The sequence below is a fragment of the Pollicipes pollicipes genome, unplaced genomic scaffold (genome assembly GCF_011947565.3).
Source record: "Pollicipes pollicipes isolate AB1234 unplaced genomic scaffold, Ppol_2.1 Scaffold_2555;HRSCAF=2994_pilon_pilon_pilon, whole genome shotgun sequence".
NCBI classification, from domain to species: Eukaryota; Metazoa; Arthropoda; class Thecostraca; order Pollicipedomorpha; family Pollicipedidae; genus Pollicipes; species Pollicipes pollicipes.
Window position 1 is genome coordinate 46,618,594 of NW_023596136.1, and position 16,830 is coordinate 46,635,423.

A 16,830-nucleotide genomic window follows, 5' to 3' on the forward strand; every position below is an offset into this window, starting at 1 on the left:
GCTTGTCTTCTTGGTACCAGCTGATTGCATCACTGCGCTTCTAGTTACGCGCACCGGACACTTATCGGCCTTCCTCTTAAGTCCGGTGTGGGCTAGCGTAGTGTGCCCGCAGTTCGCTGATAGAGGAATGCATGCTGAATTCATATGAAGGCGGTACAAGTCGTATCTTATCCGTCACGAGCTCAAGCTCTAGCTGAGATGCATGCAGAGCTTGTTTTGATTCGTTCTCTTGAAAAGGAAGCGTACAAATGCTAGATGAGGATATTGTTAAGACGGTCATGCTATCATATCAGTACTGTGAGAGGCCAGAGCTGAACATGCTGGACCAACATGGCCCAGCCACAGACATTGCAGTGTTACGCACGGCAGGTCACTGATTTGAATCAGCAGGCGACAACACACCATCTGCCATCGATCTTTGACTTACAATGATTTCGCGTATGTGTTATTCAGCCTACCACTTCCGGTAAGCGTAAGCATGTTGTCAACATGCTTGTCGCTGCAATATTAGAAGGCTTCCGAGGATATATTGACCTAACGACGAGTGTGCGTTGCGACAAGCTGAAAACGATGTGGTGTCTTTTCCGTCCGTTCTCGATTAAGGAGTGACGCATCGGTGACGCTAGTTAGCTGCCCGGTGCAAACATTCTGGGCGGATGTCTGATTGATTAGTCGCTAGATCGAACTGCCGATATCTGAGCTTGTGTTCGAGGCACAATGAAGCAGACACAGTTGTGTAAATTCCGCCCGTTTGTCATCCAGAAGCGCCTTTGTGCTCGCCGCCGATTGGTCGTGGCCCTTTGTTTGCGACCGCCGAGCACAAGTCCGGGTGGGCAGCAGCTGTGTGCCGACTGATTAGCCGGCTATGTGGGGCCCTCTCTAACGACGCGACTGTGGCGGAAGCAATGCGCGCGCACAGCGCGTCGGTCTGTCTATCGAGAACGTTCCGGCCGAATGGGGCCTGTTCTCGCCGCCGCGTGACAAGTTTGCGATTCCGGGATGCGGGTGGAGGGCGGGCGGTTGAGGGGAAGAAGTCGCTGAGACGAGGCTCTGTTCATGGGAGGAGAACATTGGCGGCTCACCGACTCAGCACAGAGCTGCCGGTCCCCTGAGCTAAACGGATTCGTGTCAGCTGCAGCACGACGACGGTCCGATAGCGCCATTTTCGTCCAGTTTTGGTCCGGGCTTTGCACGCGATTTGTTCACGAAAGACCGCAGTCTATCACCGCACTTTTATCCAGAGCAGTGGATGCACGACAGCGCGATGCCGCCGCGAGACCACAGCTCATCACGAGGCCACGTGATCCCGCAAATGACAGGGCCGGCGCATCCCAGCCCGACCTGCCCTGTGCTCGAGCCGCCGCCAGCCCCACGCTCGCGGGGCGGGCCGGCCCCGCGACAGCCGGCCTGCCGACCGACGCTCCGGCCGCGCGTTTACGACCGCCGCCTTTGTCGTTCCCGTCAAATGGAGTCTGGACCCGCTCGGGCAGCGCCATTGTGCAGGCGGCCGCCGACTTCAGATCTCTCCCGAATCGGAGGCGCTTCCGCTGGTGCAATAAACCCGCCGGATCCGCGTGGGTGTCGTCGCCGACGAAGGCGGCGGCGGCGCCTGAGCCAGCCGACGGACGGGTCACGTGGCCAGGCTCTCGGACAGGGCAGGGTCGACCGAGGCGCCACCTGAGCCGTCGCTCGCGCGCTTGGGGTTCGGCTGATCGGTTGGGGCGGAGGAGAGAGGATGGGCGGGTACTGCGTGAGTGCGCTGCCTCTGGTGCTAACCGATGAGTCAGCGGTGGCTCGAGATGGACTCTGAGTCATTGTTGGGGTCCGCGCCGCCCATGACGTGCGTGCACGCTGACGGCTTCAGAAAAACAGACGTAAATGTTTGACGATCTATAACGAGCATGCATGTTTTCGACCGAAGCGCACGCATCTTCGAGCGTTCCCGTTGTATATCAAGTCTGCCGCACGAATACTTCGGACTGGGCTACACGGACCCAGTTGGCAGCGTGAGCTATGTGTGCAGGAAATGCTGTTCCGGATACAAAACAAGGCTAAACAGTGAGACCAGCTAGAAGTCGGCTTACCAGTAAGACGTCTGTAACGGCGTGGGACGAACGAGGTGATAATAGCCAGGATTGCTGTCATCATGGAGGATCAGCATAAGCGAGCCAAAACGGATAAGACTTATCAATGTGTTGGGGTATCCTCATTTCATAAGTTAAGCAGGCAGTGGCTGTGGACTAGCCGTGGTCTGGCAATTTTAACAGGCGCCCAGGTGGTCGGGTGAATACGATACCCTCGACTTGGGAGGGAACTTGACCTCTGAGATCTCACAAATAAAGAAAGCTAAATGGGCTAAATTCATAGGGCAGGTAAAGCTGTGCGTTAACTCTATTGCATCACGTTTCTAGGTCTCTGGGTTGTGGTCTTCGTATCAAATTAAGTCAAACGATGTGAAACTCAAGATTGCTGTGCCAAGTACCTTCGGACTTCCTTACGCACCAAACTTTAACATTCGTACCCTTTCTAAGCAAAGTATCACTCGTGTTCATATCAGGCCAATGACCCTATCTGATCTCGAAGTGGTCAAAATGACCAAAGTTCTCCGCGTTTTTTTATGCTTGAATTCACAACCGGCGTCAGGAACTGCCCTGGACGGTACGCTCCTTAAGGCAAAAGGTTGATTGGGGTCATGGTAGGTCAGTTAACTCCCCTGACCTTAATGAAGTAAATCACAGTTATCTGTTGGCGTCCTTGTGGTCAGGTAATTCAAAATAAGCGCCACTACGTTGTCGCATCGGCTTGAAAATTGTTTTCCTTGACACCCATGACTGACTTTGGCCAGCTACAGACCAGCGAGCGTATGATATATGTCTAATTCTATTATACAAAAAGATCGCTTTTTCAATTTTCTCGGTCGCGTCAGCTTGGAAAATTCCCTAGGACTTGCCTTCGTCGACAGCCATGATCTGACTTTGAGCAGTTATAGGCTAGTGAATTTATGGAATATATTTATGAGCGTGTCGTCTATTTAATTGCTCATGGCTAGAAGGCGTTATTCACAGATGCTCCACACCGTTCGGAAATTATTCTAGAAAACCTCAGGAGGTGGATGGAATTGAGCCCTCACCCATCAAATGTTGAGACTGGTTGGGTAAATTTAGAGTCATGTGTGTGGTGGCGAAAGGTGAATAATTTGGATGGATATTCGCTAGAAACTGGAATATGCGCATCATGCGGTTTCCATGGCCCGATCTCTCTTTGTTTGTACCACAGGGTAGAACATTTGACACCGGTCTCGGAAAACATTGCACTGGCTGCTTTCCGGCCTACTTCTCTCGCCTTTTGTCTACCTGTGTTGTCCTTTGTCTTACAAGCGTCAAACAACGCCGCGATTTCGTACCAGCTGTAAACGATATGTTCCCTGCGCCTTACACAGTGTAGCTGGTCTCGCGCTTCCGCCTCCTCGGGTTGTCGGGCGCTGATCCTTATATATGGAAACGCCAGAAAGGAGGACCGGTATATAATTTGTGTGAGATTGCGCGGCCTGCGTGAACGCGCGCATGCATCGACTCACATTTTCGCCGGGCCGATTGACCGTCTGCATTCCGTTAGCGTCAGTTCATCTCACGTCCCTGTGGCACCTAGCCGCCGAGATCTGAATCCAATTCCAGCCCGTCGTCTAAATCATCGCGATTTGAATATTTACGTTTCCCGTGCTGATCAAATTGAGAGCTTAAATAGCGGTAATATCGCAATGTTGCAGACATTCTGATCCTCTTCGGACTGCATGGGCTTACGTGCCTTGAGCATATTACACCACAACCTCTATATAATGGTGCGGCACAATTTGTGCCCACTGTTGTTGAAAGCGTCGTACCAACGCGATTAGTGGCGACAAAGGCATAAGCCTATCAAGAGCGTGACTGACCTGAACAGGGCGATTCAGACCAGGCGGCTGAGACTGAGAATTTGCAGTAAGCTGATGCAAAAGATCACTCGGCCTACAGCTTCGCTCGTTACCGGTGAATGTACCACCGAAACAGCATTAGGCCATATTAACTAGATGATGTTGATTCCACTTGTCATTTACGCGACAAATGTCCGTTCCACCACGATTTTCATCATGATATCTACGAACAGCCATAGTGGTTATTCCCCTGAATCCAAACCCATAAAGCAATGAATAGCTCTGGCCTTGCCGCCAGCAATCGCTGAGGCGGTGCCTTGCGTCCAGGGCACCCCGCGTTGGCAACGCCGCCGTCTCGGACACCGATCGACGCCGCTGTGTCGGACACCGACTAACGTCGCCGTCTCGGACACCGATTGACGCCGCCGTCTCGGACACTGATTGACGCCGTTGTCTCGGACACCGATCGACGCCGCCGTCTCGGACACCGATCGACGCCGCTGTGTCGGACACCGATTGACGTCGCCGTCTCGGACACCGATTGACGCCTCTGTCTCGGACGCCGATTGGCGCCGCTGTGTCGGCCACCAACTGACGTCATTCACTTGAGGCGCCATTCCCGGGCACCGGCGGAGGCAATATGCCACGCCTAATGTTCCGGGTCGGCGGCAGTGCGTCTAATGATCGCTGGAGGGGAGGGCGCCGAGTCCCCAGCACAGCGCGGAGATCACAGGGAATACGAATGCTGATGAGATAGGCCATTTGGGACGCGTCTCTAGGTCCTTATCTCGCACTTCATCTACTATTAATAGCACCGCGAGCCGGCGAAGATTGGTTTTATATTGCGGCGGCCGACATGATCCGCCCGATAGTTTTAGTCCGGCGGAACTGCGCGCGCTTCCGTGGCCGGTGTCTGGCCAATGCTCCCAAGAACAGGCGTGAGAAAACGTTACGCCTAATTGGCCGCTTCGTTTAATCAGGTCAGATCGGGCTAGGTGCAAGGCGCACTGCTCTAGCCAATTAGCAGTTCCACATCTTTGGATGCGGGCTTGCTGCAACGCGCATAACTGCGTCTGTTCCCCGTGTTTCTCACGGTTGATTGCAGCGACTCTCTCGAACAGACCGTGCATCCGGCGTCAGCCTGGATACTCGCGCTCTGAAATACTTATAACCTGCAGTCTTCCACACCAACGGACGTATGTAGGCAAGAGCGTACGATCACACACACGCGCTAGGCATGCGCGCTCTCACACAAGCATGAGAAGTACCCACGCACGTATACACGTACGCACACATACACACACATACGCATGTGCGTGCGTGCGACTTGCGTGACCCCCAATACCAGTGTCGAGTAAGCTGGGGCGCCTTCTCGCTGGGGTCATACGGCCCACTGTAAGTCGCACAGTCATTAAAGCCTGCAGTTGCACACAGTTGTTACAACGCATCGGCTGGGCCTTTGGATCTGCTGAGGCTATGTGGTGTTACCTACCTCTTTTCATCGCGAGGAATCGAACCGACACCTCTGGTTGCCCAGACATACAGCTTAACCGCTAGTGCATAGAATTGATATATATATATATATATATATATATATATATGTATATGTGTATATATATGTATATATATATATATATATATATATGCATATATGTATATGTATATATCCAGTGGTGTATAGCTATAGCAGCTTCCGCCATAGCTAGCCGTGAGGCCGTTCCAGCCAATGTCGTAGACAATGTCACCGGCTCCAGCAGTCTCACTGCAGAAAGAGAGGAGGCTCGTCTCGCATGAACGCCGAGCCCTCCGAGGGCGCTGCGCCGCTGCAGCTTCCCGACGTCAAAGCCCTACCGCTCTCCCCAGCCGTGATGCCCACGGAGGCCCCGCTGCGAGGGAGGCTGGCCTCCTCCGACCCCTGGTCGGGCCTCGGATGGGGCGGCCATCCGAGACCCGCGCCGCCACTATCCGCCCATCGGCGGTAATGGGGCCGGCCCTGTTTTACCATCACGTGTCAATCGGGCGCGACTGACACTGATAAATAGCGGCGAGTGACAGCAGCGAGCTGCCGGCGCGGGGCAGGCGCGTACAAGGGCACGAGCGGGAGCCGACATGGGATGTCGTGTTCGTTGGTGTGGGCCACTGACGCCCGACATGACGTAGACACGATGTTAGAAATTCAAACTGGCGTATTGATGTGGTAAGCGACGGGTAAAGGTGGATGTCAAATCGGTGCATGGAAGTCTTTCGGGGTATTTCGATCAGATCAAATCGGAATCGCCTAACCTGAAGTTGCAATTTACAGGCGTGATGCGCGTTTGGTTTGCATCGTGCACGAGTCGTGTGTTTTTAGTGCAAGTTATTTTCTACGTGTGGCTGCAATTATGGCGCCCATCGTAACATATCGCAAATGTCATTTATATTTGGGGGCCGTATGCAACACAATGTCTTGTGTTTATGGGTGCGTGCTCGCATTTAGACAGTCCCAAATCGATATTCACACCCCTCTTCATCGCGGGCATTCCCCCATCGGGGGGAGGAGAGCTCTTTTTGCAAACTGCCTCAAGTGTGCTGATGACATGAGAGTATCAGAGTTTGCAGCCCTCGGGTTCACTCACCACTGGGCTTATCTCGAGGTCCAGGCTCCCGTTAAAAACGAGTGGCGTTCACGCCCGAGATATCCCAGCATTCACTGTGCGGTCCGAGATGAGCCTTTCAAATCTTAAAATGTAGACCCAATGACGAAAAGGGCTCACTACGCCACACATAGTGAAACACGTGGAGAGAGGGATCCGATACGTATGGCAATAGATGCAGCTTTTTTGTTTTACATCACCGAGGTTTGTTCTTTCCATAAAGAAATAATAATCGAATAGCATAGCAAAGTCAGTCTGATTCCACGTACACACTTCGTTCGTACAGGCTTTTATGCAATGTCCAAAGTGCCCTGTTTTGACAGGTAATGACAGGATCAGTATCTTCTTCTATCATAGGTTTTCACTGCAACCAGTAGCTGCCATCCTGTGGTTTTGTTTTCGGGTGCTAGTCGTCATGTCCTGGATCTTCAACAGGTCTGTCACTGTTCAATGCCAGAACATAACGGCAGTCTTACGGTGTCCGCGGTCTCTGCGGTTGCAAAGCCGCGACTTGATCCCCTGCCGCATCGTGACTGTAATGGGCTGGAACTCTCCAGCTGACCACTCCGTGAGGCCCTGCGGTCCGTCACCGTCCAGCGAACAGTGCACACCTGCTTCAGCGCGCTCTGGGACTGGCGTCCTCGGTATGGTTACACTAATGGTTGGCTGTTTTACCTCCGGTAGACGTTTCGTGTTCAGACGCCGCTCGTTCCGTCTCGTCGATGACATCCGATGACGTCCGATGACGTCCGATGGCGCTCGATGACGTCGATGACTGTCGGTCACCGGGCTGCGCGCTGCTACAGCCAGCGGCGCCTCCATTTTCCTAATCAGCCGCCTCTCCGAGCATCACGTCAGTCGCCGGCGGGGGGGGGGGGGCGGGGCTGGCGTCAGGGGGGCTGCCCTGGCGTCGGAGCCGACCCACAGCCGTCGGCTACACCTCGTTGGTTGACGTGGGCGGCGGCAATCATGCCGGACTGGCCTGTGGCCTTACGCTGGCTCCCGCACCCGTCAGTATTCGTTTGGCGGTGGATGTGGAGCTCGAAGCCAGTCAGTGACCGCTGCTGGTGTCCCGTCTGAAGCTAACGGCAGTGATAGCGCTGCCAAAACCTAGCGCGTGAGCGCCACTGGTGTCCTATCAGGAGCCGACGGCGGTGACAGCGCTGCCAGAACCCAGTCCGTGACTGCTGCTGGTGTCCCGTCTGAAGCCAACGGCAGCGACAGCGCTGTCCAAACCCAGCGCGTGACCGCCGCTGGTGTCCCGCCAGGAGCCGACGGCGGTGACAGCGCTGCCCAAACCCAGCGCGTGACCGCCGTCCGCGCCCCATCAGCAGCATGGGCGGCGACAGCCCCGCCCAGACCCAGCCTGTGACCGCACCCGTACCCCACCAGCCGGCGGTGGGCGGGGCCCGCCATTGGACCGGAACTGCGTGTCATCCGGGCCCGCCTTCCCCGCAGATGGTATCGGCACCGCTCCGTCAGCCGACGGGCCCGGCCCGCGCCGGCACCGCCCCCCGTCGGCCGGGTCAAGAGGCCGCGGCGGCAGCTCGCTGAGGCCTCGCTCGGGCTCCTCCGCCCTGTGCGTTCAGAAACTGGGCTCCCAGTAGGTGTGGAGGCCTTAAGTCGGTATGTACGGCTAGAGCTCAGCTCCCAGTAGGTGTGGAGGCCTTAAGTCGGCATGTACGGCTAGAGCTCAGCTCCCAGTAGGTGTGGAGGCCTTAAGTCGGCATGTACGGCTAGAGCTCAGCTCCCAGTAGGTGTGGAGGCCTTAAGTCGGCATGTACGGCTAGAGCTCAGCTCCCAGTAGGTGTGGAGGCCTTAAGTCGGCATGTACGGCTAGAGCTCAGCTCCCAGTAGGTGTGGAGGCCTTAAGTCGGCATGTACGGCTAGGGCTCAGCTCCCAGTAGGTGTGGAGGCCTTAAGTCGGCATGTACGGCTAGAGCTCAGCTCCCAGTAGGTGTGGAGGCCTTAAGTCGGCATGTACGGCTAGAGCTCAGCTCCCAGTAGGTGTGGAGGCCTTAAGTCGGCATGTACGGCTAGAGCTCAGCTCCCAGTAGGTGTGGAAGCTTTAAGTCGGCATGTACGGCTAGAGCTCAGCTCGAGATGCGTTTTGGCAGTGGTAGATCAGGATTTAAACTTAATGGCTTCGATAGACCTAAGGTTAGATTTTTGTTTTTGTGACGGTGCCCAAGTTTTATGCGCAGTGCTGATGCAGTGCACCATCATTTCGGTGCGTAGCGTGACGTCACATGGCTGTCTCCAGCTTGCGGCTCGGATGAATAGCAGCGCCTGGCTGTATCATCTTGGTTGATATTCAACTTTCCTCACCAACGTCGCGAGCCGAGAGACGATCCTGCGGAAGTGCAGTCACAAATGTTTGACGTGTCAGCCGTACACCCCGGAGGCGGTCGTCCCGTAGCCAAATAACAGTGTGCGGTAGCATAAGGAACACGTACCCTAATTCGCAAATTCGCAACACAACCACCTGTTCGGTCGATGTCCGCACAAACACGCACATACGATATTATATATATATATATATATATATATATATATATATATATATATATATATATATCGGTCGCAGAAGCCTCAAACGTGAGCCAATTTGTATTTTCTGACAGCACAGGATACGCATATTTGTCCCCACGGCCCGAATATTGCGATGGCCATCACTACCTATAGGCACTCGTGTTTTGTCCACCGGAAAACTATAAGGTCAGTTAAGCATTGCTGATTCGAAACGTAGTGCTGTCGACAGATTGTGAAGCTGCGCGAATAAGTACGAGCATGCTGGCAGTCTTCCTGTTGCCATCGGGTGCTACATAGTTCCCGGGCTGTGGGGGGAGGGGGGGGGGGGGCGGACGAGCCCGCTGGCGGGCCGCTACCCCTGAGAGCAGGTAGGCCCGGCATCGGTCGATACCTGGGCTGAGTCACCCGAACCCCTCCCCCGCCCCGCCCCCCCCCCCCTCCCCCGACACCGCAGCATCGATCGTCAGCTCTAATGCAGGGGACAGTGCCGGCGCTTGAGGGCAAAGTACTCACGAGCGGCGCCCGTCCGCGTGTTCTTACTGCGGGCAGTTCACGTGGGGATTGTTATGCAGGTTAATTCTATCTTACCAAATAACTCGCCTAATGACGAGAGCCTCATCGTGCATTGAAGCATTTGACGTGTCACAAGTAATTGATTGCCGAAGAAGCATTCTCCCGGAAGCACTTACGTCACATGAGAATGGATAACAAAAACAAAAGCAGAAAAAGAGGGATATAATTGGGCAAGTATTTTACACTGGCCAAGCCGTCTTCACCGATAGCATCTATCACCAACGTGTGATTAACTTATCAAACCTGTTCCCGAACTGTTCAGCTTTTTAGTCGGGCATCTTGTACAGTTCGAGCCGTTGACAAGTCAGCTTTTTATTTGTGCCTCTTTCACGGTCCGGCTGCTGCGGTGAAGCGGCTCAGTTGGCCATCACGTGTCGGTGTGACTGACGTAATTAGCCGCCAGATGCTTCCCAGCTGGTCATTACGAGACCTTCATTTATTCAACAGCGCTTTAATCACACATGTCAGTCGAAGTCAGCAAGCTCAGGAACTCAAGACGACAGCTAAATCAAACCGCTTTGATATTTCCCGACCCGGAACTTGGGTCACGGGCGATGACCCGTCGTCTTGAGTCGCGCGCGGTTTCCGAACCCATGTCAGCGATCATTAGGGACTGATTGTCCATGCTAATGATTCGTGCGTTATGCGATCATCATTAGCTGGAGAGGCTGTTCAGTGCTGAGCTTCGGCCCCAAATCACCTTGGGCGTCGGGCTCATTCTGTTTACAGTTGAATCGCAAAGCACCGTTCGAGCTCTTAAGCTTGATGACGTAATCGGTTTGTGTACACAGAAAGACAAAATCTGAGAGACTGTTCTCCGCTCACTTATCTTTTATGGTATGGTGGCTATATTTTCAGCGGATACATTGCTTACGAAATAAAGATCTACGACATCTTTATTATGTGTATGCTTCGCATTGATTAAGGTAACTTTTGATGCAGGTGAATCCATAAACAACATATTAATTCCAGCGATGTTATATCTGGTACTAACTGCAAATTACGTTCATAGAGCAAGTAGAAAAATGGTGTGCTTAAACATGCATATGATGCTAAATATTCATTTCAGTTGAGTGTTTATTATAATTTTATTGTATTCCTCCGACATAATGAGGCTTTTGAATGAGAGCACCAAACGCGACAAGAAGCCAATAAGCGTTCGACGCTGTTTGCCACACAGGTAGTGCCAGAGCCTCTGCTGACAGGTAATCAGCCAACTACTGGCTTCTAGTCCGGGGTCAATGCTGTTCCACCGCTTTGCAAGCTGGCAAGCTGTCAAACACTTGGCATTCCGCGCTTCGCCCCGATAGCATTTATATAAAGCATGTTTGGCTTGGCTGCTTAATTCATGAGGAGATACACTGGGAGGCTTGGACGTATGCACTGGCTGATCGATGGGAATGTGCATCCCGTATTTCACCTGACAACGCGGCTGATGTCTGTATGATCCGAAGAGTCGAAAGCTTGTTCCGTTAGGTGTTAGTGGTGCTGCGGGTGATGGCTGACACTATCCGGGTGCAGTGCTTTAGGGGCCATGGACAGTAGCGGGTGAATGCCCTAGGACGGCGGCAAACTCCCCGTTGTCCCGTTTTTCTGTTTGCCATGCCATGGTGACGGTTAATTTTTGCCAGAGAGAGAGGGGGGCTGACCGGGAAGTAATTGGAGGTGTATGCACGTGGGTTACGCGACAAAACACAGAAAGGGAGATATGCATCAGCACACTTATCATCAGCACACGTCATCTTTTACCCGCACAAAGAGAGGCACTTGTGGCTTATGAAATGTTTAGACCTTGCAAGCTCTTGCCCTTCGGCATATCGTATATCTTCCTGTGATTAAAACTAGCATGAAATCAGACGGCTGCCCGGTGCGACCTCCGTTCCACTTGGCAGGAAACGCTTCCGACTGCGGACTGCATCAGGCGGGCCCTTCGCCGCCGTCCGCGAGTTCCCCGGTGACGGTGACGGAGGACCACCCTCCGGGCGAGGCGGCCGACCCGGGCGGGGGCACGCCGGCCAATCAGCCGCACCGGGCCCGCCTAATGAATGAGTCTCGTCAAACATCGGCGTTGTCATCTGAAACGTGATAGCTGGCGCGGAATGTCTCGGCGAGGAGCGGGAGGCAGCCCAGGCGGCGCCACAACCACTCATATTCCGGTGGTCACACAGACACCTCGAGAACATGTGTTGCACGAGTTCCTGTGGGTGTGACTCTGGGTCGTGCCGATTGTTGATGCACGCAATAAAGATCCCAGGCATGGGCTCAAAGGCACGAACATTGCTTGCAGGTGTGCAAGATGCAATCACAGCTTGAAAAAGCGACAAGGCAGGATGAACGTAATGATCAATGCATCTTCACGATTTGAGGTGCACAGAGCTCGCCGTTGTTTATGATGTGAGAGGAGAGGCACAGAGGTTCCTGCACGAGCGATTAAACCGATGGCATGTACAACCGATGTCTGTGTCATGGACGGCTAAAAGACAGCATTCGATTCGAGATATACATACATTTTGTGAGATCGAAGCCTCGGTACCACTACGCCATTACACCGTCTGCATTCGGTCCATGACACAGACACCAATCATCCTGCACGATTCGATGCATCGGTATTTTCCTTGGACGTCTTTGGGGACCATCATTATGTAAGTACACATTGCTTTGCCACTGGTACCATCGCATGACGAACAAGTTGTGTGTGAATAGCAGGAAAATACTGCGGCCTTTTCGTAACATGGCAGCCGCTTTTTACATTGTGGACTGATGCACTGCCGTCTCGCCCATGGCGCACCTGTGGTTTGTAACGGCTATCGGGAGATCCAGGTGGCGTGTGCTTAGTTCATCGGTCTCCCGGGCTTAGCGGGCCTGTCAATGGCTGCCGGTGACGGGGCGGCCGGTCCGACAGGGCGACGAGTCGTCCCCAGGGTCGCGGTACCGGTGTCACTTCCGACCCCAGTACCGTGCGCAGATTTCCTCTGGGGCAGTGAAAGTGGACCGATTAGCCTCGCAGGTGCCAGTGACGGCGGCGTCGGGCCGTCGGTGCGACCCACTCGGTCTGTGACGTAACCAGGGCGGGCCAGCCCTGCTCTTGAGGCGGTCTCCAGCGCGTGGACTCCAGGGCAGCTGGGTTATAGTACGGGCCGCGTGACGACGCTTGTGACGGAAACCGCCGCAGGTGTCGCAGAGTCGGTTCGGCATGGCAGGACCACGAATTTGCCAGAGAAGCCAAAAAGAAAAAAAAAATGGCGGAGCTGTCTTGACTCCTGGAAGCTGACGATCGCTCTGATAACCTTCAACAACCCGCCGACTCAGAAATGATAGCAGGTCCGGAGCGGGTGGCGTCCATGTACGACAGGCGCATGGCTTCCATCTTGTCACATTTGGCAGCTCTCGGCCCGACTGGTGTCCGACGATCACGTCCAATGAAATTACGACTTGTACTGTGACGTCATCCAGCAGAATGGCGCTCAGAAGCTCACATTTGTCGAACGCAGGTCCATCCCCGCAGCCGGGCCCAATATCAAATGCCGTCGCCGGGAATCAATGTTTACCTTCCCGGACTCCGACTCAATTACACCCAGCCGGTGATTCCGCTCCCTAAATCTACTCCCCCGACACTTATTGAGGCGAGTTTAATTTACTCGCGCGCGTTTCGGCGTCGTTGGGGATCGATTCTGCGCGGCTGCGCCGGCGGCCCTCCACCGTCCGGTCCGTCCGGCCGGTGTCTCCGATCGCTCCTCTCCTGGTCCAAGGCCACCGACCGCCGGACCGGCGTGCGGCGCCGCGGGGCACGGCCTGTTGCGCGGCCCGGCCGCCAGGGGCGCTGCGCTCGTGCGACGCCGCCGCCGGCCGCCTCAGAACCGGAGCGTCGGCGCGCGGAGAGGTGGTGCGGCTGCGGCGCTATTCTCGGTGGTGTTGACGTTGGCCTGTGGTGTGTCCGGCGGCGCGGCGCGGGTGGTGCGACGCGATCGGCGGTGAGCGGTGTCGGCAGTCCGCCCCGGACGCGCCGCGGCGGGCCGGTGACGTCAGCGGAGGGAGCGAGAGAGCGCCGCCCGGCCGGCCGATGTGTGGCCGGCCGCCGTCCGGAGGCTGCCGTTACCAGGTGAGACGCGATGGCGGCGACCGCAGCCGGCTGGCCGCGCGCGCCGCCGGCCGCTCGGCGGACGCCCACTGCTAGCAGGCTGGCGCCACGGCCATCGACCGTCTGCCACTGCGTCCGTACATTGCAGCGCGCCGGCGGCGGCGGCGGCGGCTCTGGATCGATCCGACGAGTGCGGCGCGCCGTGAAACGGCGCTGTCCAACTCCGGGCCCGCGGTCCGCGCCTTTCAGATCCAGCGGCCGATCAATCGCCCGGCTGAAGCGGCTCTATTGATCGGGTGGCAGGGCGCCCGTATTCATCATAACCGGAGCAGCAGAGCCACGACCGCCCCACCTCTGCGCGGGCTCACATGGGCGTACCTGGGCCGGACCCCGTCCGCCCGGCTCGGCAATCCGCGCCGTAGGGCTCGATGTTGTGGCGGCGGCGCTGTCGAACCTCGGGACGCATTCTCGGGAGGCCAGTGGCGTGCTGAGCCCAGTGGTCTCGCCAGTGGACGGTGCCGGCAGCTGCACCGCGATGTGCGGGGAAGTATAATCCGGCGAGCCGGTGCAGGGGCTCGTCACCAGTGTATCGACTTCGGGACTCTCACGGCCGCGCAGAGGTTGACCCAAATCAGATTCAAATATGGTATACTGTGGACTCGAAAGCTACTTTTTGGCTAAGTTCATCTTTGAAAATGCATACACACATCAGCGCATTTTATCGTCTTGGGCCATTATTCAGACGCTTCACTGCGCTTTATCCGGACCACTGATATCTCCGCAACCCTGCTCCCGTCACAGGTATACCAGTCTCACCAGCTCTTCTCCTGCCACATCCATACTAGTCTCCCCAGCTCTACTCCTGCCACATCCACACCAGTCCCCACAGTTCTACTCTTGCCACAGCCACACCAGTCTCCCCCAGTTCTATTCCAGCCACATCCACACCGGTCTCCCCCAGCTCTACTCCTGCCCACATCCACACCAGTCTCCCCCAGCTCTACTCCTGCCCGCATCCACACCAGTCTCCCCAGCTCTTCTCTTGCCACATCCACACCAGTCTCCCCCAGCTCTTCTCCTGTCACAGCCATATCAATCTCCCCAGCTCTTCTCCTGCTACTGCCACATCAGTCTCTCCAGCTCTTCTCCTGCCTCAGCCACATCAGTCTTCCGAGCTCTCCTCCTGCCACAGCCACATCAGTCTTCCCCAGCTTTACTCCTGCCACATCCGCACCAGTCTCTCCCAGCTCTACTCCTGCCACAGCCACACCAGTCTCCCCAGTTCTACTCCAGCCACATCCACACCAGTCTCCCCCAATTCTACTCCTGCCACAGCCACATCAGTTTCCCCAATTCTACCCCTTCCAGAGCCACATCAGTCTCCCCAGCTCTTCTCCTGCCACAGCCACATCAGTCTCCCGAGTTCTTCTCCTGCCACAGCCACATCATCTCCCCAGCTCTTCTCCTGTCACTGCCACATCTGTCTCTCCAGCTCTTCTCCTGCCACAGCCACATCAATCTCCCCATCTCTTCTCCGGCCTCAGCCACATCAATCCCCCAGCTCTTCTCCGGCCTCAGCCACACCAATCCCCCAGCTCTTCTCCTGCCACTGCCACATCAGTCTCTCCAGCTCATCTCCTGCCTCAGCCACATCAGTCTTCCAAGCTCTTCTCCCGCCACTGCCAAATCAGTCTCCTCAGCTCTTCCCCTGCCAAAGCCACATCAGTCTTCCGAGCTCTTCTCCTGTCACAGCCACATCAATCTCCCCAGCTCTTCTCCTGCCACTGCCACATCAATCTCTCCAGCTCTTCTCCTGCCTCAGCCACATCAGTCTTCCGAACTCTTCTCCTGCCACAGCCACACCAGTCTCCCCCAGCTCTGCTCCTGCTGCTGCAACATGTCATCGTCACGTCTCCGTCACGAGTTTCCCGGCAGGCCCACCAGGTTTCTCGAGACCTCCCTAGTCTCCCACAGCACCAGTCTCAGGTAGCCTCGCTCACGAAGCCCAGCTCCCAGAGTCGTGCTCCGGTCCTCGCGACACCGCCGCCTCGCGAGGCCCTGCCCTGTGACACCTGCCCCGCGGTCCGGCCGGCGCCCTGACCTCAGTGCCGGCCGCCTGTCATCTCGCGGCCGCCGCCGCGCCACCATTAGTATTCCCCGTGCGCCAGTTCTGCGCGGCCGGTCGCTTCCGTCGGTGATTACCTGCCGCGATTACGGCGACATTAGCCGGTCGGGCATTTACATGGCGGCGGCGACACTGATGAACGCCCCGCTGTCCATTTAGCGGCTGACCTGTCCCCGCCGCCGGTCCGGCTCCGGCCCGGGCGGCGGCGGTCGCGACCCTGGGAACCGGCCGCCGCCCCACCGGCCGCCGTCCGGAAGCGGCTGACCTCTGACGTCATTATCGGGCCTCCCGTGGGACGGCGGCGCGGCGAGAGCGCTTTATTACCGGGCCGAATTGGACGCGGCGGCTTGGAGGCTGGCGCTGCAGACGCGTGTAATTAAAAGTGATCTGTCTGGAGACGACTGTGACGGACCACATGCTAGGTCTCTCGAAGTGTGTCGGTGCGTGTGGTAATTTGCATTCCTGTGTAATTCATGGAGGCGTGACTGTGTCATCATGTCATTTCGTAATACCGACCTGCCCCGGCGGCCAAGCACCGTGAATGCTCCAACTCCTGTTTGCGACTCGACGGGAGACCTGCTGAGAATAAGATCTTCTGTCTGGCAGACAAGACAATCGCCTGCACTCAGATAAACCGGATGTGCCTGAGGCAAAGTGCGCCCTGTCCCAACGGCGATATACCATGAGGATGATGCTGCGCTGCGCTCGGTCGGTTGAATGCAGCGGAAGGAAGTCTGCTGCTGGTGGCCTATCAACCCCGCTCGCTTTGTGCCGACGTGTCGGGTGAAGCTTTGTGGCGGCTGCAGGCACCAATCTTCTGCGCTCTTTGACCCCCAGCTCGCCGACTGTAAAGCTTCAATCAGATGTAATCGCCGCACCCGGCAGTTAAACAGCTTTCCATTCGGGGAGAACAGGCGTGCGCAGAAGCCGCCGGCCCCGCCGCGCACCGACAGAGCTTTCGGCTGTCAGTGCGGCTGCC

General features: G+C 56.1%; 1 protein-coding gene across 1 annotated transcript in view; it reads left to right on the forward strand.

Annotated features, from left to right (window-relative positions):
- The first annotated feature begins 13,704 nt into the window (after nt 1-13,704).
- Nucleotides 13,705-16,830, forward strand: part of LOC119102655 (vang-like protein 2-B) — a 39,679-nt gene continuing 36,553 nt past the window's right edge. Inside the window, exon 1 of the mRNA XM_037226118.1 lies at nt 13,705-13,747. The gene's annotated coding sequence lies outside the window, so the exon portion shown is untranslated. The remainder of the gene's footprint in view (nt 13,748-16,830) is intronic.